This window comes from Lutra lutra, chromosome 8 (genome assembly GCF_902655055.1).
Source record: "Lutra lutra chromosome 8, mLutLut1.2, whole genome shotgun sequence".
Lineage (NCBI taxonomy): Eukaryota > Metazoa > Chordata > Mammalia > Carnivora > Mustelidae > Lutra > Lutra lutra.
In genome coordinates this window covers 10,052,508-10,074,825 of record NC_062285.1, presented here as the reverse complement: position 1 = coordinate 10,074,825, position 22,318 = coordinate 10,052,508, and the positions used below count along the sequence as shown (strand labels likewise).

The 22,318-nt window shown below is 48.8% G+C and overlaps 1 protein-coding gene across 12 annotated transcripts in view; it reads right to left on the bottom strand.

The window, feature by feature from the left end:
* Window positions 1-22,318, bottom strand: part of CELF2 (CUGBP Elav-like family member 2) — a 508,648-nt gene that overhangs the window by 105,285 nt on the left and 381,045 nt on the right. The window lies entirely within an intron of this gene.

The window sequence follows — 22,318 nt, the reverse complement described above, 5'->3', positions numbered from 1 at the left end:
TATTTGTTGGCCAAAATGTAGGGCTGTTTTAACCAGTTTGGGAATTTTGTTATGGTATAGGTGGGCACACACCCAGACACATGTTTGCACACACTGTCCCACGTCTTATTATGTAGGGCTACAGCACACCAACTGGCAACTTTTGATTCCTGATATCTAAGAGCTGATGGGAGTCTGGGCTGAACGCCCCCCAGGAGAAACCAGCAAAGCCCTCTTCCCAGCCACCTTCCTCCACCCAAGAAAATGGTGCTGAAGCCTTACACCATTACTTCTGCATTCTGAAGGATGGCTGACCCCTCCTTCAGTTTGCAGCCAAAGATGCTGGTTAGCACAGCGGTTTGAATCAGATAGCGATGCTGGTTAATGGTCTGTTCATCAGCAGGAAGGTTTTAGCACAGTCAGGCTTGGGAAAGGGGAGGTGGGCAAAATCTTTAAAAATTTAAAGATAAAAGATGATGCCTCAGAGCTGAGTTGTCTTTGTAAGTTGTGCGGAGGCAGGAAAGCGGGGAGATGTGCTCATGAAGGCTGGGAATATCTGACCCTGAGTTGTGCTTGAGTACCCTAAAGCATGGGGTCAGGGAGCTGGGGAGGGCTTGGAGAGTCACTCACTCACACCACACAGAGTACATTCACCAAGGACCATGAAAGAAATGCACAGCACTCTGGCATCAGCCTTGGTTCTACTTAGGGGAATAAAGTAAACAAGACTAAGAAGAGTAAAAAAAAAAAAAAAAAAAAAGGCAGAGTTGACAACAGGGAGTTGGCATTGCAAGCCATCAAAGGTTGGGACTGTCATTTTTCAAAACAAAAACTCATTCAAAAGAGTAGAGAGGGAAACCTGCGTGACTCAGTCAGTTCAATGTCTGACTCTTGATTTCGACTCAGGTCATGATCTCGGTGTCGTGGGACTGAGCCCTGCATCAGGCTCTGCAGTCAGCTCCGAGTCTGCTGGAGACAGATTCTCTCCCTCTCCCTTTGCTCCTCCTCCGTCATGCACGTGTGCTTACTCATTCATTTGCTCTCTCTTTTTAAACAAACAAGCAAACAAATAAACAAAATCTTTAAAGCACAGGAGAAAATAAAGTTCAATTCCATTCATTCAGCATTTCTAAACACATCTATGATACTTCCTCCTCATTTAGAAAAGACATTTGGAAACTTGTATATTTGATTTTGCTTTAGTCTTCCAAGATTAAACTATACAAAATATACAAAACCTTCACCTTCTGGACAAAGCAGAAGATGATCACTGCTTCTTGGCGCTCAAACTACAGGCATCCAAGGATCAGAAACTCCTAAAATGTGGGAGTTCACAGATGTGATGGAAGAAATTGAAAGTCGTTAAGTTTCTTGAAAGAATCACAGATGGACTGACCATTTTTATTTACTATTTATTTATTTTTGAGAAAGCGAGAGAGAGAGAGAGAGACTGAGTTGGGGGTAGGTCAGATGGAGAGGGAGAGAGAGAGAGAGAGAGAATCTTAAACAGGCTCCAAGCTCAATGTGGACCCTGACGCGGGGCTCAATCTCAGGACCGAGATTGTGACCTGAGCCGGAATCAAGTCAGATGCTTAACTGGCTGAGCCACCCAGGTGCCCCAGACTGGCCGAATTTTAGAGGAGTTTTTCACTTCAGCTATTTTGATTTCTGTGACCAGAGTTCTTTTGGCCTGATGTAGAGTGACTGGTTGATTGATTTTTACTGAAATGTTCAATTTAACGAGTGCCTCTGGCTTCAGTGGCATGATGTGAGCCCAAGACTCGCTACAGGAATTGCTTCAGATCTAAGAATAAGTTTTAACAGGGAAGTCAGGTCCCAGCTTCCAACAACCCACTGTAATCACTCTAAGAAGAAGAAGAAGACAAAAATACCAACTATGCCTCGCTGGGCTTAGTATAGCAAGAAAAGCAGAGAGAGACACAACCCCTGCCTTCTGAAAGCTCCTCATGGAATCTCAGTAATTTCTTCTTTCCCTCTCCTGGGCTCACAGTGTTGGCCGCTGGAGATGGGAGCAATGGGGAAGCTTGTAACTTCACCCGCGATGACCAGAGCTCTGGATGGAGGCAGAGTCTGATACCCTCGAGCCGACGGATCTGGGGAGCGGGGAGCTTAGAAGAAAGAAGACCGAGGGGTGGAGTGGCATGTGCTTGCCCGGAGAGAAAGCATTTCAGAAGATGAAGAAAAAGAAGAAAGGGCAGCATGGCCAAGCTCAGAGCTGAGAAGGAAGTCCAGACCGGCACACGGGGCAGTGGAAGGAAGGGCAGGGACGCTGCAAATGGAGAACTGGATCAGTGAAAAGATAAAAGCACCAAGGAGCAAAGATGAGGCTCCTGAGTGAATCTCATGCGTGGGTCCAACTGGACGAGCTCAGGCCCAGACGCGAAGGTCTTGGGAATACAGGAAGCGCTCCTGCTTTCAACAACCGACGACCGAAAGGCACTAGGACGGTGCAGTTCGTTTCCGATTTAAGTATTAAAATGCTCCCCATGGGGATGGGATCATCTAATTGTTCTTAGCGGTTTACATCTTTGTGTACATTTGGCTAAAGCACTTTCCTCTTAAACAAAGTTCTTAGTGAATAGAAGGCGGTGTGGTGCGTGTGTGGTGTGTGTGTGTGTGCGCGCGCACATGTGTGTGTTTGGGGAAAGGCAAGTGAGCAGTAGGAGATGGGGACGCAGAGAGGAAAGGAATGCGGAGAGGAGTCTCATGTCCAAAAGGACAGATGGGAAGACACCCCAAATCTCAGACTCCTTCCAGTTTCGTCCAGGGTCCTGTCTGCTTGTACAGCTGATACAGTGAAATCCGGGTTCCCGCGACAGACCCTCCTCAGCCTGTGCATAGCTCTCGCTTCCTTTACTCCACACCCATTTGAACCAAGGACTTTGGAGATGATGCCAAGAACAGCTCTGGCTGCAGCTGTAATGCACAGGAGAATATCGTGGGTGACACCGGCGATCTGCTTCCCGGCCCCCCACCCAGCAGCTCAGCCCCCTCGGTGCTATGCTTGGGAAACACACCGAGCAGCTTTGGGAAAGGTGGGCACGGCTCCTCCCCGGCCCAGGCTTGGTGAGTGGGGTCTGGGCTGAATTTCTGCCTCTGCTTGTAGTCTCAGCTGGGTACCCTCACGCACCGAACATCTTGCACCAACATGCGGGTTCTGGGGAAGACAACAGGGTTGGGGCGATCACCCCGGACTCTACTTTCAGTTTCGTACGTTTGGTTCCTGAGTGGCTTGGGCAGAAAGAGCTGACTTCCTCTGTGCCTTAGCCGCTTTGGTTTCATTACCTCTCAATCAGCAAGAAAAAACCAGGGCTGCCTCCAGTCCTCCTCAAAACAACCCGGGTATACAGTCCAAGGGTTTTGTTTAGAGCAAGTTTTTTAAAAAAGTCAAAATTATTCTTTACTTTTCTTGGGCTACAAAGAAGTTGTGCTTCATTACAGTGCGCAAAATAATGCACTTAAAAACAGCGTTGGATTAAAGTTATCTTCAATTTGCAGGATAAACACAGAACTACCAATTCAGGTGTTCTATTGCTTCGATAGAGCAATCCGTGACTTTCCCCCCAAAGACCCAGGAGTCTGCACACCACCAGAATAAGACTCCTATTACTGAGAGAACCCTCCCAGCGAATAACCAGTCCTTCTCATCCATCCGTCACTTGATACGCTCACTTAAAATCTTAGATTCATTAACCTGCTGAGATTATTTCAACGAAAGGAAGGCAGAAGTATTATTTGCCTTGACGTGGTCATTATCATGGCCAAGGGTCAGGGAGCTACGGCAGATCCCATAAAACCATGGCGGTTCAGCCAAGGTCGGATTTTCTTCCCTGCCTCCCCTGTCCGGACGCACAGCTGTTCAGGCAACCACCTGTCCCTTAGATTTTCCCGCGCCAGCTATAAGTCAGCTCTGAAATTCACTGAAATCCTTTTCAGGTCAGTGGCGACACCAGATGGCTCCGCAGTCCGAGGCAGGGGACAGGCCTCCCTCCTTCAGTGGGTCCTTTTTCAAACACCCTTGCGAGCGGGAAGTTAAGCACCGACGTGCTCAGGGGCTCGTGCAAGGCCAAGGCCCGCAGCTGCAGCGGGCACCAAGGGGTTCAAGCCCTCTGGCGTCGGCATCGTTCTGGAGTCCCCCCCTCCCAGCTGCCCCTGGAACGCCGAAGAAGGTTCTGCTCTGTGGTGCAGACCAAAGTGTCCCGGCCAGGGGGTGCAGGGGGCTAGCGGGGATGGGTGCCGTCCAGCTGGTCAGGGGTGCGGCGGGCCCCCCGGATCCTGCTCGAGGTGGCTCAGTCACCCCATGTGCTGGTCTCCACCTCGCCACACGGCCTCACAATTGCACTGCCTGACGAGACCTGCCACCTCTATCTGCCCCTTCAGGAGTCTCTGCCTGTGGCTGAAACTCTGAAAGGACAAACGTGATGTCCTGCCCATGCGTTCCTTGATGGCATCTCACTTTTCAACACTTGACAATTCATTGTATCCATAAGCGCTCTGGACTTCAGAGCACCCCCTTCCCCCCCAATCTACCTCCCACGGGTCTATCGACACTGCACCATGACTCCCCACCAGGGGTTCTTAAATTCGTGGCTGCCACAGGTTTGGGGGTAAAAGTGGGAGGGGATTCCAGAACCAAGTCTCAGTGTGAGAGGCCCACACACAGGGTCACTCACATCTCCCTGGGAATTCCTGTTGCGGCTGCACTGGGAACACCTAACGGAGCTCCTAGGAGGGCAGCGTAAGAGAGAGCGACCCTGACGGTAGACAAGGCCTGGAGAGATCTTGGGGGGCAGAGAGCCGTCTACGAAGGCTGACCAGTGCAAGCCTTTGGGAGGTTCGCAAGCAACAAGTGGACGCTGGGCCCCGAAAGAGTGAGTCAGGGAGGGGGGTACTGGGAGACTTTGGTCACCCAGATCCCCACATGGTGACAAGTTTAGCAATTTGATTGCGTATGTTCCGCGTGTGGAACCGTGTGCAATCAGCATTGTAACGAAGTGTGAGATATGATTAGACCATTTTGTCTCAGAAGCTGAGAGTGGCAGTTCCCACAAAGGCTAAATGCTACCTACTCCAAACAGGGTAGTTGGTGTCTGACTTTATCTCTTCACAAAGAGTTTTCTGCCTGTCACGAAGAGTTCCCTCAGGTACTTTGCTGGCTTAATTGCAGAATAATTTGAGGCACTTTTAGGAGGTTTTTGCTGTTTCCAAAGATAAAGCCCCAAGCAAGACAGGCCAGTGATATCTACACACATGCACGCACACACACGCACACATGCGCGCGCACACACACACACACACACACCAGTAGTATATTTAAAATCATAAAGACACTCAACTTTACTGAAAGACTTTAATTTTAAATGATCAAGTAGATTTATCCTCAAAGAAACCATCTGGATTATCACACATCTTTTCAAACCACAGCTGTTTCTCTTGAAAATCTTTACTTGGAAACTCTCGGTAATAATACTCACAGAGAAAAATAAACGCATGCTTACGTCGAGATCACCAGTTTGTATCACGCCTTGCCCTGAGTCAAACAGCACTGTCTCTATTCTTCAATTGGAGGGCAGTGTAGACACAGCCTTAGAGAATGATACCCAAAACCAGGTTTTAAAACTAGCTCTGCCCTTAGGGAAACCGACACCATACTCATTAAGGAAATGTCCCTGAGGTTGCCAAACCTTGTTGCACTGGGGAGGAATGGAACGAAGGATTCCTGCTGTGGAGGCACCATTTTAAAGAGACAGCTTTGAGTCTTACTCTACAATATGGATGACAAGACAGTTTGTACTAGAGAACTCAGGCTTAAAGACAGGAGGTCAGTGACTTTGTGGTTTTCAGTTATTGGAATAGTCACTTGTTAGCTGCGGGATGGAAGTTTCAGATCCCATGCCAATAGTCTACACTCGCAGTGGCACAGGGAACCAGCCCTCCCCAGGGCTATCCTACCAAAGCTCCTCATAATTCTCAAGGACCTACCAGCCTAGGCTGAGGTAAATGGTTCTTCGAGGGTACTCTCATAAATAGGAGAAAGGGCCTTTTTGGAAACTTCTAGTCCTAACTGTTGATTCCTTTTTTTTTTGTTTGTTTGTTTGTTTTTGATGCTACACTTTTGTAGTATCTTAATATGGAAAATTGTGGAACGTTTTCTGAAATACACAAAGAAGAGCATCAGCATGGAAGAGAGAAACCCCTCCCCCCCAAAAAAAGATTTCCCACCACTCTGGCTAAGCTGATAAAAGTATTTCACATTGGGAGCGTACAGGGTTCTGCTCTGAACACCTGTCTCACCATGTGAACTCCATCCATGGGACTGTCCACGACTTTAAGGCCATTCAACATATCAGACATGGGAAATTTACATGCCTTTCTAAATCTCAGCCCATAAACACCTGAAGACAGCCATAAAATGATCAGCTAATGACTGAACACTGTACTTATTTCCTTTAAAAACAAAGTGAGAGTCCTGGCAGACATATTTAGCTCAAGATACATTTGAATTCAGGACATCGACAAAGCCATCATGTTGTGAATTGAGAATTCCTTTAAAGGCTGCCTTTGAATTCCAAGGGGCCAACGGATCAAGGGACGAAGGCTCTGAAAGGCTAAATGAGAGAACCCGCTATGTTTTTTTCTTTCTGTGAATGAGGCTCTCTTTTGTATGCACATTTGCAAGCAAAGCAGGTGCCTGCTTTACGCAAGTGGAACTGCCATTGGGATCTTGGCTTCTTGTCAAGTCAGCAGCACACAAACCAGTTTAAGTCAAAAGAGGACATACTGCCCATACTTGATTCCCCTTGTAATCTATTTTCTCCTTCAACCTTAGCCACTGTATAGAGAATTTAAACCTTTTTTCAGAGTCCAAAGGTTGTTGATCTAAGTGGTACATTTTGTGCTCAAGTGAATCTTCCACACACTAAAGGTTTCGACTATCAATCACTGGCCTCCCCCTTGCCAAGACCCTCGACTTTCAGTTTCTAGAAAGAAAACAGTGAAAGGTTCAAAAAACCCCGTCAAAAATCCCCTGCATTAAATTTTTAAAGAAAACTCAGCAATGACCTTAAAACAAAACAAAAACAAAAACAAAAACGGGAAGTAGTTTCCAGTGGTCTGGAAGGTGACCCTTAGCATCTCAAGGAAAGAGACAATGACGAGGTGCCATTCTCAAACCCACGCGGGCCCATTGGGAGGCAAACTGGTCCCTTGGAGGGGCACAGATGGCTCTCCTTCCTCAGCCCAAAGCCTGCCCTCCAAGAGCTGGCCCTGCCAGGGGAGACCCCCAGCAAATGCAATGTTGTTAACTCACGGCCTCGATGGTCCTCCTGGGTGTTCATCCCTTTTACTCTGTCCTTGCAACATGGCTCGCTCTAGAGGATCACAAGATGGGATGTCACCATTCATGCTCTGATTTCACACGCCACATTTAACACCCAGTCCCGGGCTGAGCATGTTTCCGTGGCCCCGTGCACTACTTTCTTACTGCGGGAGCTCTGAGCCTGGATGCCACACCGGGATGGCCATGGTGAAGGAAAGGAATAAAACAAGCAGACATTGGTCATCTATGGGAAGGACCTCCAAGAAGATGAAGGGTTTTGTTCTTCGTCCCACTCCTTTTTTTGCTTTAAACTCAAAACTGAGGAGAAAAAAATTAGAGGAAGTTAAGAGGGCATGGCCTTCTCTTGGCTTCTGTACCTCCTCATTGGAATTACGGGATTTTCCATTTGGTTAATGCTAGTAACCTAACTTTCCATCACCCATGGAGGAAGTCAGCAGACTACCCACCAACGCACAAGCAACTAAGAGCAAAGGCATAACCATCCGGGTAATTCCGGATTGACAGCGCCTTCAACGACAATGCCCGTCAAAGGACAATACGCCATGAACCACCTGAGAGGTTCTGCCTTTCTCTGAAGATCCCCAGAATGGCTGCCACCTCCTTTCATGGCACCAAAAATGTCTTCCTGCAACCTAGAAACCCCTCGTTTTAAACCTTGGACAGTCTCCTGGGACAACCTTTTTTTCTCTCTCTCTATCTGAGACTGGGACTTCCCCAGCTACAATAACAGCTACCCAACACAAACGCCACTTCCTGGAGAAACCAACTTTTAATGTAACCGTATCCAATTAGCTGAGTTTTATAGAGTTTGATATAATTGGCACCCTGATGTAAAAAGTATTACCATCTGGCCACTACCTAGGGAGCAGAGAAACAATGCTCCCATTCTGCCTTCAGTGTTGGGATGATATGGACATCACCGTGTGGATTCCTGGGGAACCCCCTAGGAATCTCGACAAGAAGACAGGAGTTGTGCTTCTCATTTCTGGGTGCCTGGGGCAGGGAATCGACGTTCCTCCAAGAACCCAGACTCCCGTCTCCAGCACGGTTACTGTTCCACAGCAAACCTCAGTTGACTTTCCAACCAACGAGAGAAGGATCTCACCCACTCCGCGCAACTCCATCCACTTTCCTCAGACTCCATACCTGACCCGCTGTGACCATGTTCTATTAACTGGCCACCAGATCTAGGCTACTGCCCTCCTCCTGCTGCCCTGGGGACTTCTCCTGGAGGAACCATCTCCTGATACTCCCATGGCCCTGTGAACGAACACAGGCATGCTTTCTAAATCTCCTGCCAAGAAAATTGAGTTTTTTTCTAATTCTTCTTCTTCTTTTTTTTTTTTTTTTTGACCTAGATTAAATCTACTGCATTTTCAGGCCTTTTGGGAAAGCAACTGTGGACGGATGTGCATAGCTTTGTGTGCCATGAACACTGCCTCACCATTATTATGTAAATCCCAACAAGAACGCAGCATAGACAGAAAAGACGTCAAGGGCAAAGTTGCTGGAATCTGCCCTCTCCCCATCCCTGCACCTCTGAAACAACCCACTTATGATGAACCACTTCAGATGTCTAATAGCTGTAGAAGTATCTGAAGAATTTTAATGTCACCTTTTCCCCAGATAGGACAATCACAGCATTTAGCCGTTTCTCGAACACTCCAACTCCACTCCAAGCATGGGAAGGCGAGAGGCCTTGGTGCCTGTGTTTGTCAGGGAGCCCTGCGGGGCAGGATGAAGCAAACAAGCAGCCTCCTTTGTTGGGAAAGTCATTAGATCTTTGGAAGGCAAGGTAACAGGCAAGCTGTGGATTTGGTTTTCCTTTCTAAAAGACTAATTCTACAGTTGAAAGGAGGACCTTATTCTTTCCTTGAAGGTAAGGAAAAAAAAGAACTTTAGGTTGAACCTGACAAGCCAACTGAAGGAAGTAGGAGTAGTCTCTCTAAGACCTGCATGGTTGGCCAAGTCAGTCCCCTCAGAGTGTGGGTGATGAGGCGGTCGTGGGTACCCAAAGGGACAGCAGGAATGCCTCCTTCTTCCAAGGGCCTGGCCACTTGAACAGGGCTCCAGACTGCGTTAACCAAGAGAGTTTCACAGAGATGAAGGAAGGCATCCCAGGGTTAAATGTGGTAGAAGGTAGTTCTACCTTGAATCCAATTAAAAAGGATTTAGGTTCCCAAGTACTGAGGGACCTCATTAAAGGAAGTTTCTAATATAAGTTTATTTCGTAGGATGCATTCTCCTGAGGACAGGATGGCATTATAATTAGGAGCCTAGCAGCAATGAGAGGTACATTAAAATCATATCTGTTTTCCTAGGATTCTCAGCTCAGCACACTGGGCTGTACGATGCTTTCTAGCCAGGCCGGTCTCGTTTCAACTTCTTGATCCTGCTTCAAGGGTGGGGCAGCTTATATTCATGGACATTTCGAGTGCGGGCCCCGTATCACTAGCGTGAGTAAAATCGAGCTGAGCCCGGTTCCTTCCACACTGATCCCTGGTACCGCTGTATCCGCGTGTTTTAAGGGCCTGTTCTAGGCTGGGGCTGCCCTGTTCTAACAGGTAGTTCAGTCTGAGGTAGAAGCACGTTTTGTTTTGTTTTGTTTTTCTGGAATCGGAGTGTGGAAAGTTTAACTCCTTCCTAACTCTGGTCTCTCTGGCCGCCCTGGAATGGAGAGCCACGAAACCGGGTGCCGGCTAAGGTCAAGATCTATACGGATTCTGGTCTTTTTCCTGCGGCGGGGGATTCTGAATAGCTGATATTTCTGGCCGTGCTAACTGTCTCACCCACTCCCATGGTAACGGAGTCATCTTTCATGTGCATGGAGATCACGGAGGGAGATATTTTTACAAATTGCCTGGGACAGCGGAACTCATAGGAGAAACGTGCGTCTGCAGCCAACTGTAAATTGGTGTTCCGGGGATAAAAGGCAAGTATCCTTGGGCCTGGAGTTCTCATGGCAGAGACTATGACAGTTTTCAAAGCGACACTGGCTATTTCGGTCCTGCTTCATTCATAAAGCTTGCTGGTGAGGGAAACAGCCCTTATCAGCATTTCGGACTGACAGGGCGTTTGACAAATTTCTTAACCTCTTTCCCCCTCTGTTTCTTTATTTGTAAAATGGGGTTAGGAACAGCAATTACACCTCAGGGTTATGCTCTTAAACAACATAATTGATGAAAATGGAGGACACAGCTCTTGAGGTAGACATCAAAGGGCTTCATAAATGTGCCAGGTTCTTGTCCACCTTGAATTGGTTATGTTCCTCTGTAAGCCCCGCGCCCAAAGAGACAGGTGAGGGCCACGATAGCGTCGCCCCAATGTTGTAACACGGGAAACTGAGGCACAGAAAAGCCACGTGGACACGCCTGCCACAGTGTCACATGGCTCCCCGCCGGTCTCTCCATGGGGGGAGATGAGGGAGCCTCTCAAGTGGTGACCACTCACCCTTTAATAGGGTTTGGAATTGATTTTGTTGTCTTGCTTTCTGAAGTAATTAATCGGAACCAGCCAAGTTCACCCATTTGCATGGCCTCCGAGTTCTCTGAACACGCATTACGTGGCCTCGGAGGTGTCAATCAACGTTAATGGGATTCTTTCCATGACTTCCCTATTCAGGGGCCAACAAAATTTTAGCCAACTGTATGCTTGATGGTGCTCCCCCAGAAGGCAAAAATTCCCTGAAACAGTCTGTGATTTGAAATAAAACCGGTCGCCATCTCGTGGGCACATCCGGGTTTCATTATTATAGAAGGAGTTTAGCCACAGGCTTGTCACTTCCCTTTCTGTCGGCAACAACAGAGGAGGGAAAACAGGGACACGGAGCTGTGCACAAGGAGAGGCCACTCTAAAGGTCTCGGATCAGGGGAGGACAAGTTCAGGAGGAGAACTGGGTACATGCGTCTGAAGTGAATTCAGGCACCCTGTGAACAGAGGGTTTCCCAGGGGCTGGATTTCATCTTGAGAGTTCCAGCACCATGAAAAGACACAAGAAGAAAACCACTGGCCGCCTGATAAACTGCTGTCTTATCACAGTGGGGGCACTGCCTCAGCATCATGCCCACCTACGGACCCCTGAAGGTCTCTGAGGGCCGGGGGGTCTCGTCAAAAGGCTCCTAGGTCCAGTGCACAAGGCACAGCATCATGCTGGGCACCCACTCCTCAACAGACTGTCCTGGGGCCATTTTCCCATCTGCTGGCCTCATAGCAACACGGCTTCCTCCCAGACTTCATGTTCCACGAGCCTCCCTGATTGGGGCGACCGGAGATAAAAACCGTCCACACAACACTCCATTCATTTCCCAGGAAGGGACTCTGGTTTACCTGACCAGTTTCTGAGCTAAGATGGGTGTTGTCTACTGGTTGGGTGAGACAGATTTTGTTCATCCATTTAGTAAGATCATGTATACAGAGCACCAAGCTCAGAATCTGGCCCCTAGAGCCCATGAAAGAAAGATGAGCTGCTTTTCTTCCTTCTACTGTACGGCATCGTTTTATGGGCACCAGGAAGCCTTCTTCTACATCTAGGGTGATTCAAGAATTCATGCCAGTGGGGACACTTGGGCAAGTGGAAGGGGGTAATGTCAGTGACCGACCATCCTGGGACAACAGACAGAAACCCGGGCTACTACAGGCAAAGCTCCACACGCTCTCTCCATCACTTTCCTTCTCCCCACTTTGCATCCTGGGCCCTGAATCCAACGACACGGACTGTGTGCCGAAGACCACTGTGCCTCATTGTTCTAAATTTCAACCCTCACGTCTGCTGAGCATGGCCTTCCATTTTTCAGGAAACTAAGTAAGTATAACAGATTATGGATACAAGAAAAATATAATATACGGTCTGTGCACTTGATGTATTTAAAACTTAGCTGTAGACGTAAGTGCTCATTCTTTAGCAGGTGGAGAGAAGATTTATCCTCCTCACCTACAGAATCTCCGCCTAGAAAACCTCAGAGGGAAGAGTGAAATATCTCCTTGATTTCAAGATTACAGAAAACTCTACACGCCACACACTGAGTAGCGGCCATTTGGTTTCACTCGAGAACGTGCCATCGATCAGCCAGCCTTCCCCACGCCGCACACACGGAAGCAGGATTGGATCTAAAAACTTCCATTTCTCTCAATCATTGCCAATGACACTTACTCTTCTGTGACACCTTTAGAGAGAAGAGGAAAGGAGTCTCCCGCAGCCTCCCCTTCTGTCCTGAGAGGACTGGATGAAGATGGATTTCCAAGCAGCTCTTTTGGACTTAAAGGGCCGCTGCTTGTTTGGAACCTGCGCGCACGAGTATTAGGACCTAGAGGGGGAAGCAGGCCTTCTGCGAGACTCTCTGCAGTGAGCTCCAGGGCTCGGGGCACCATGGACCCGTTCCACGGTCAAGCCTCTGCCACACACTGCTGCTTCTTAACTGTGCAGATAACAAATGATAATGACACTTCTTTGCACTTAGAGGTGATCCTGCCCCACCACGTAGGGTCTCCCAGGCAGTTGGAGATTTTATGTAGACTCAGGGAGGTCGAGGGCTCACGCCAACCCCGACAGTGGAGGTCACAGGTATCTTTGCTGGTTTGTCCTGGAGCACTTGCTACACTGGCAAGAGGAAGGGTCACCTTCCAAAGTGTGACTGTCTTGGGCTAATGTTAACGTCGGTGTGACTGCCCCGAGCACATGCGGATCCGCCGAGGGGCATGTGGTCCTCATGACAGCCAGGAGGCCGAGAAAGCCGTCCCGGACCCCAGTGTGCCGCGAGGAGCAACAAACAGAATTCCTCACATCTCGTGTCATTTCTCTGGCAGATGCAGGAGGCTGGGTGGAGAGCTTTCCATCCTTCATGTTTGGACTGAGGTCACTGATAAATAATTCAACCACTCTCCGTCTAATACAGTTATGCTTTTAATTCCCCTGGTGGTGGGTTTCTAAAAGATTCAACGTTATGACAGGAGGCAAAGTAAACTCCTAAGATTTCATTCCCAGTCCATCTTACACACTGGCTCCTGTGTTAAGAGCTGTCATAAGCTGGTATATTCCAAGCATCTGACAGAAACCATAAAATAACTCTGGGTCTAAAAGAAACCGTAGTAACTGTATGGACAGCTCTCTAACAGTGTTTACCCGCGGGAGTCAGAGCATAACCTTGTCTATACAACAAGGCCTACAGCCAAATTCTAAGGCTAAAGACAGTCAAACAAGGGCGCCAGGAGTTAGATCTCATTCATCTGGTCTGCCACCCTACCTTATAACCTACAATCCCCAGCCTCAAAGTGCAAAAATGCACCTTTCTATAGTCTTTCTACCTTTCTACAACCTAATTGCATCAATAACAGTGTTTCTCAAATGTTCCTAAAGATAATCATCACTGGGAGTGTGCGTAATCAAATGGATTCCTGGAACCACAACGGGGTCCTACTGGGTGGGGACAACCTGGGCTAAGGGCTGGAAATCTGTACAAATGTCCCCAGTGAGGCTCATTCTCTAAGAAGCCTGGGGAGCTCTGCAGGAAAAGACCCCCCCAGTGGCAGACGACCGGCTGCCATTGCACCCGTCCCTCTCTCCTCCCACCAGCCAGGACTGGCGCGGAGCCCACAGGGGATCGCGTTAGCGAGCCTCCTGCCGTGTGGCTCACGGCAATCTAAGGGAGGGTTAAGTGCGAGGGATATTTGCTGCTTTTATATATTTTTAAAAATTTTTTTAAAGATTTTTATTTATTTGATAGCAAGAGAGAGAGCAGAGAGAGCGAGTACATGAGTGGAGGGGAGGGGCAGAGGGAGAAGCAGACTTCTCACCGAGCAGGGAGCCTGACGCAGAACTCGATCTCAGGACCCTGGGATCACGACGTGAGCCAAAGGCAGATGCTTCCCCGATTGAGCCCCCCAGGTGCCCTGGGCCAGGGCTTTTAGTAGATGGAACCTAACTTTTCCATATTTTTCTTCCTTTTCTTCTGGATGGATCAGACGGGAAAGAAGGCAGAGCTGGAAGATACAGCTGGCTGGGTCCCTGGACCAGCAGGTGGGGGACAGCTGCCCACCACCAGGAACACCCAGAAAGGACTAGTAACATGAGCAAGAAAGGGACTTCTGCTGGGTCTGAGGCCCTGACCCGTTTTGGGGTCTATCATAGGACGCAAGCCTATCTAGGTTACTGCAATACCTAGTGGTAAAAAAATACAAAAACACAGTTGAAACAGTAACATGTCAGGCCCCTCCCCCACACCTTCAGCACATCTGCCTAAGGGGCTCCGATTCAAATAGGCCCGGAGGTCCGAGCGTGTTTCAGAAGCCAGAAGGGTGTGGGTATCTCTAGCGAAATCAGGGAGATGATGGGCGCAATGCATTTAAATTGGTTTCAATGGTCAAAATACCTTCTTCTCCTTTTTTTTTTTTTTTTTTTTTTGACCGAAACACTTGGTAAAATTAGCTAGACTGAGAGGAGGTAATGCCTCCCCAGAGGCACGTCTACCCACTGCAATCCTCAGTGAGGAGCAATTCTTAATTCCGCAGGCTTGTAGGGAGACAGTCCACAAACAAAAGGTTTTGCAAATCCAGTGACTCAGGCTTACTCCTAGCTCCCTTCCTCTAGTGCCCCAACTCAGTAGCAAATCTCAAAGGAGTGTGGGCGCTGGGCAGGGGGTGCTGTGCAAGTGGACACAGAAATCTGACCTGGAGAGGTTGTGGGGGGTCTGGACGTGGCAGAGGGCAAAGGTATTATCCTGGACCACTTGCCCAGGCTGAGACAGGAGCAAGCAAGTGGTGTCTTCAAGCCCTTTGGTACCTAGGTAGCTCCCTCCTTGTCTTAAAGCCCTCTCCAGAATCACAGAAATAAGCACAGGCCCCACTAGAACAGCATGTACGAGATACCGAAGTGTTTACGATGAATAACAAGGTAACAGGCATTTGAAAAAATTTAATAAATTCACCTCTTTTTTAATCCTCCTTGGTTGCGATTTCATGGGAGTCTAAACAGCTGTACAGAAATACTAAGTATCTTTGCTTTCAGAGTTGTGATCTCAGAACAAAGAAAAATTAATATTTTGAATGGAATTAAGGGTGGGGCTGGACGGCAGAGAGACAGCTGTGCATAAACGGGCTCTGAACAAGCGCGTGTGGGGGCAGTTGGGAAACCTACAGTTTCTGGTTCTGGTCCTGGCACACTGTTTATAGAGCTGCTTTAGTGACCCTGGAGAGTTCATATCCTCCCTCCAGACCCCTCACGGGAGCACCTCCTTAATGCCGGAAAGTCTGGGTGAAGGTGACATCTGGAAGGACTGTCCAAAATCCGTGCCTGGAAGGTCTGCCCTCAAATATCTTTTCTAGAACGCACCACGCCTCCCATGACCCAGTTTTGTGACATTGATGCTGGGGCATCTCTGGGTGCTGGCTGCTCCGGAAAGCTCCCAGGTGAGAAATTCAGGCCATACAATCAAGACACATCTAGGTTATTGGACACCTCGAGGCTCTGATTGGTTTTATCTCATTAGTCTTCATCACGTCCCTTGTTCTATGTTAAGCCTTCCTCGGCACTACTGTAGAGACGCAATGACTAGATTTCACAGAGAGTTAAAAAAAAAAAAATTCTAAGTTTCCAGGCATCAGGGCGAACTTCTTGCCCATCAGCAGTTTTTAAAATATTGATGGCTTTTTCCTCATAACAGACAAGCTGAGTGGAGTCTGGAGGGCCTGCTCTAAACTGACTAGAAATGGACTCCATGTAATTAAATGTAGTTTTCAAGAGAAGGCACACTCAGAGAGGAGGGCGGGGGCCACATGTGTCAGTCCCTCTTGCTAGGCCCGATGGGTCTAACCCAGACTGCAGACAGGGTGGTGATCTTGGGGCCTGCTCTGTTCCCAAGCCTGACATCTTCTGATGCTTGTAACCGGCGGCAAGAGGAAGTAGGGCCCTTGTTCAAGCAATGACAGGAGCCGTGCTTGGCTGGAGGGATGGAAGTCGGCTCACAGGGGGCCTGCTGTATATTCGTGAGGGAAAGGAGGGGCAAAGAGACAACTAGCAATGGAACCAAGGTGGGTGAAACCTCAGAGCAGCACACAGAGAGCATCTCACATGTGTCCTTAACCAAACGGCTTTCTGTAGGCCTCCATGATGGTGCCAGAGATAATATTCCTGGGTTCTAATAAAACGATCATCTCTTCCTTGATCATCTCTCATCTGTAAAGAGTAATCACACACCTGTACATCAGACCCATCCCTGCTCTACAAACCCCTGCCCATCAGGTGTCCTTGGCCACCCAACAGATAAGGGACGCTTGGTCCGCAAGATGGGAATTGCCCCAGACTACAATTCATTGTAGTCTTTTTTCCTAGACACAGAAAAACTTACATTCCACTTTTGCTTCAAAGACAGGTCCTATAACCTCACCAACAGACCGTTATACAAAAGACTTTATTCCAAGTCTTGGGTCTTCCTTGAAATGTCAGTAAGTTGCATATGGATTACTGCTAGCATCTTGGTCAACAGGAATAAGTTTCCCTTGAGACTTCATGGTTTATGGGAAACAAACAAACAAACAAACCCAAACCCTATGGTGCTTTCCTTTCAGAAGAGTTTTGTCGAAGGTGCTAGATCTGGAGCAGACCAAAGGACCTGTCTTTCAGGTCTTCTTCAGTAGCTGCCTATGAAAGCAAGACGTGGAAAAGTAGAGAGTGGTCTAGAATCCCACCCCCCCAAAATTCACACAACTTCAGATATCTTTTGATTGCTTTCAGAACAAAAGAAAATTCTAAGCATCAGCATCCTTGTTTCCAAAGGGTCTGTCTAGGTCTTGAGGAGGGAACGAGACGTTTCCTCTAATCTAGTTTATCTAAAAATGAAAGATCAAAGGTAGAAGATGACACTGGCACCAGATTAAGTGTCCATGCCCCAGGCCTCTGCCCTCAGCTTGCAGGCTCCTAGGAGGTCTGCCCATCGCAACTCGTGTGTTCCCTCTTGGGAGGTAACAAAACACAATAGCGCAATCCAGAAACGGACTCGCTGAACACCGTGGCTTTATCAGCATCCCCGGCCTTCGGCTCCCATGTTTTAACTGTGGCAGAATAATTATTTCTGAGACGGTGCGCTGCCATACGGAAGAAGCTGTAACCCAGAGAGATACCTGACTGATTACACAGCCATCTTCTGCACATTTTATCAGTCTCAAACAGCAGATAAAACAACTGTTTCGTGTGTACCAGCAGGTTCCAGATTAACCCTGCCGAGTTAAAACCAGTGGAACCGACTATCAGCTGATTCTGATTTTAAGCAATAAATCACTGGCAACGTTGACATAGTTAGATGGGGTCTGCTTACCGGGTGACTGTGACTCTGCAGGGGGACCCAACTTTTGTATTAAAAAGGAATATCTTTCCACGGCTTCGAAGGTGCCACAACACAATTTTTAAAATCCAAAGAAATATCCTTAAGAAAGCCATCAATGGCATCAGAAGAGATAGAGAAGGTCCCTCAATGACACGTGACTTGACCTGAGCAGTGAATACACAGCCACAAAGGATGCATGCAGGAAGTGGAACGGGTGTGGTCTCCGTGCACCGAAATCCCGGGAGCCCGTCTGGGAATGGAGATCGCAGAGGTGCCTGCCCCGCCCGCCGCCTCTGACTCTGTAGGTGGAACAGCACAGAGATACTGGGCAGTGGCAGGAGCCCCGCCCCCTGGAGGCCGTCCCTGTCACTTCTACTGTGTGTTGTTTAGCTGAGACTGGCTCACTGAGGGACAGTCAATAAATGTCACTGCGGCTTTCCCTGGGGAGACGTGGACAATGAACTGTCTTCTGGCGAGCGCAGAAAATGATCCTGGTTTTCTCCTTCCCCAGTGACACTGGATGAGGAACCCTTGGCTCCCCTAGCACCTGTGTCTCTTATGGGAACTGAAACTGGAGAGGTGAATGGATGCTCTTGAAACCACAAAGCCTTTCTCATGGACGAGAACAGGTAGGGGAGGAGGTGCGGTTCCACTCCCGCAACAGAAGGACCCTAGGTTTTGCAGCACGCCTGATGTCACAGCTCGGGCGCTGGCTGGCTTGAGTCCCAAGTGTCCGAACGCGGGGAAAGTCCCTGGCCTCCCTCAACCACAGATCCCTGCGCTGTCTGCCAACCCCCCGCCGCCCACTCTCGGGGGCCACCATGGGGGATGAAGGGGAGGACGACGCAACATGCTCTATGGACAGGTGGGGTCCACGCGGGTGGAAGTTCTGATCCAACAGGCGATGGAGATGCCTGAGTTTATATAAACCTGGATCGGCTGCAGCAAAGGCTGAGCAGCTTCCGGCAAATTACTCTCCGCGTCTCCTCCCCCTTTACAAAGAGGCTAACGGCGCTCGTGTGCCGCACAGGGTTACCGTGGAATGAGGGCTCTAAATGACTCTAAATTACATATTCACGGATTTATGTGATAATACAGCCACTAACCAATAAAAATAGCCCAATTATGAACTCAGGCTATATGGCCAGGCAAAGAAGAAAGTCATTTTCAAGGGGCTAATTTTTTCCCACGAGGTGCTGGTGCCCCACAGACACAGACAAAAGAGGTTTAAAGGAAGACTCTGTTCTGCCATGTTTAAGAAAGAGTATTAGTATCTTGTGTGACTACATCAGTGAATGAAGACATTCAAAAAGCCATTATGTTTTCAACATAGGTTAATAATAAGGCTATTTTTCTACCCACTCTTTGGCACAGCTGTAATGTTCTTGGCCTCAAGTGGGAGGCAATGCTGAACGAGGCATCAGAAGACAGATGACAGACAGCATAGCACTGCCAGTTCATATAAAATATTACCAGGTTGGAAATGGCTGTTTATTGTCTTAGTGATTGTGACCCCGTCCCCCCCCCACCCCGCCTTTCCGGCGAGCAGAGGGTTGCGACGACAAGGCCTGCCAGTACAGCCTGGTTTGCTGTACCCAGGTAATGGCAAATTAATTTTTGTCCTAATTCCAGTCAGAGGCCAGCCAACACTTGAAATGCAATTCATCTCCTGTCTTGTTTTCTTCGGTGACGCTGCTTCCTGTAAAAGCATGTTTGTTGGTCTGGATGAATGTGGCAGGTGCACGGCCACGCCTGATGATCGGGGGAGAGTCAGAGATAGAAAGAAAGGATTCCAAGGCCTGGCTCTCAGACCTCTTGGCCCAGCACAGACAAACCACAGAAATAGGGTCAGGGAATGCCAGATCTGACTCACTGCTGGTCAGAACCACCCACTGAGGGCACACTCAATCTCCTCGGGGCGCCTGGTGGGTTTCTGTTTTCTCCACTGCAGAAAAATGAGCCAAATAGCAGTTAACACTCTCCGAAAGCACTCTGGGGGATATTCTAGGAAAAGGACAGTAAAAGTGCCAAGTGTGACATTACTCTGTTGTAAGAGAATGAGAAATATTATCACACCTAGAGGTGTGATAGGAGATGAGCTGAAGTTCGGAGAGGAACAGGGATAGTAAATATCAGATGTTTCTACAGCTTCCAAAAGGGCATTTCGGAAGCGACTTCTCAGCTGCAGGAGGGAAAGCCGCTGTCATCTCCCCACTACGATGCGGTGGAACTAGTTCCACAGGATACCTAAAAGGAGCCTGCTGGAAATGAGAATTCAGAGCAGAGGCCACGGAGATCAAAGCTCACCTCCACTCCTTCTCAAGATCCTGGCATGCCCCGCATGGAGCCACCAGTAATTTTATAACCCATACGGCACTATAAAATATGGCCATAGGGCCGTGAACTTTTTTCTGTGAAACAGGCTGCAAATAAAAAAAAGGGAGTCCAGCTCCTCCCTGGCGAATGATACCTATGGGTGTTCGCAACCATGTTACTTTCTTCCAGAGCCAGACACTGCTACCTGACTCTGTAACATAATATTCTATTCCTACTAAAAGAGCAGAAGTTGTGAGCACGTCGCTCAGCTTTGGTAATGACAACCCAAGGCTCCAGGTCACACGTTCGGGACCGTTTACTTCGAGGATCTCGGTGGTTTTCTCCTGTACTTTTCCTCTTCCACGTCTGTGATCAGGACTGGGACCTGGAAAGTTGCAGGGGATCCTCTGAAAACGTCCTGCTTCTCAAGGGGCTGGAACAACGTCACGGTGGGTTTACTGGAGTTACTAGGCAGAAGCCGATTTTCTCCCTTCAAAAAATTTTCGATTTCCTCATGTTTTCATTTCAAGATGAAAATAGAAAAATCTTTACTTCTTTAAAGCTCGAAGTAAGGAAAAAAAAAAAGGCAGAAAGTTGTGAAACAGAGACCATGAGTCTGATCCCCAGGGTGACCGCATCCCTAGCCTTGTGACTGTGTCAACTGTACATAGCAACCTGCTCCTCCACGAAATGGGCACCGGCTTCGCCCCCTTTCCAGGATTCTCCTGAGAGCTGCTCCTGTACACATCTGTAAGCGGGAGGCACCAAATAAGCTCATGCGTCCTAGCTTTTCTTGGAAAAGCCGTTCCATTAACAAAGTGATGCAAACATGCGTAAAATGAAACAGGGCCTTATCCAGATCACATTCTTCTGGTTAAATAGGCACTATTTTTTTCTTCACAGCAAAAACCGGATTGGACCCGCAGAAGGTGTCTCTCCTATGGTAAAATTCTGCCACTCGGAAGGTCTGATTCACCTTCCGGGCCTCGCGTGCCGCAAACAGCAGCAGTGACGGGGCATGGGCGGGCGCGTGGATCTCCGTGTGAGCTCGGTTATACCCTTGCTTAGTTAACACAGTCTGTGCTGAAATGTTCTTCTGTGCTCTTTTAAGCATAATGGCTGCACTTATCTTGTCAAGGTGAGGCTTCTGAGTTGTACCCTTCATTCACAAAAACCCGCGACTGCTTGCAGACCCTTCCTTGTAAGATCTGGAGACCGAAACTAACTGCCACATGCACCCAAACCCCTTTCCTCCCCTTGTACCTGGCAGGGTGTCGCTGAAGGAGCATGACAGGACTCCAGCCAGGACAGTCCTGCTGCCTGCAGAGCCTGGCCTCTCACAGTCCATGCTGGAACCATGTTCCCCCTCAGAAAGGCCAGTATGACACTCCATGGGACAGTCCCTGCAAGCTCTGGGAGTGGCTCACCAGTGGGAGCATCTGGGCCCAGGGGGGTGGACCACCACGCTGAAGTCACTCACACACACACACACACACACACACACGCACACATGGCCTGTGGAGGGTGTTGGAAACATTGTTAAGAAAAACAAAGCAGAACCTGGTCACGATGGTCGTGACTTTACCCTGGCTGGATGAAATCTTAGGGATCGCCAGAGTGGAAAACGTGATGACAGGAACACCCAGCTGGATTTATTCCGTGCCTGACCCTGCCCCAGAATATCTCTTCCTGTCCGTCCAGGGTCTTCGGACATCTGGCTGCACACCTGATTCACCTGAAGTTGTGAAGATGCTGCCTAGGCCCTTGCACAGAGGAGTTAAATCAGAATCCCCAAGGGTGGGGTCCAGGCATGGATCCTTCTGCTGCTTTAATTCTCCAGGTGATTCTAATACAGACATTCTAGCAGACCAGCGCCTCTCTTCGAAATCTACCGCCGCCGTGAAGAGCGCCCTGGGTAGGTATGCAACTTACTCCAGGTCACGCAGGAGAACATTCTAAGTGTGAATCCAGGAAGTCCTGGAGAGACCCTTCCCAATTCACACGCTCACTTGCAACGTTGTAACAGACTATCACAGGGGGGCCTGTGATGGGGGGGATGTCCATGGACTAGCAGCAGCTCCCCCCAAATCTAGTTCATCGGTATTCGCAGCTGCCACAGCCTCCCCCCACCAGTCGGTGGCCTGGTGGCAAGGCCAGGCAGGAGGGCGGTGGCTCACCCACCCTCAAGGCGACAAGCAGGTGAGAAATGGCATGTGGGTCACGGACAGAGCAGGTGCCCTGTAATGCTACCGGAATAAAGGGGGGCAGCCCGGTTGGTGCTTCTAAGGAACGGCATCCTTTTATCTCCCTCTGAATATCACTGGGGCGAAGGCGGGTCCCCTTCAGGGGG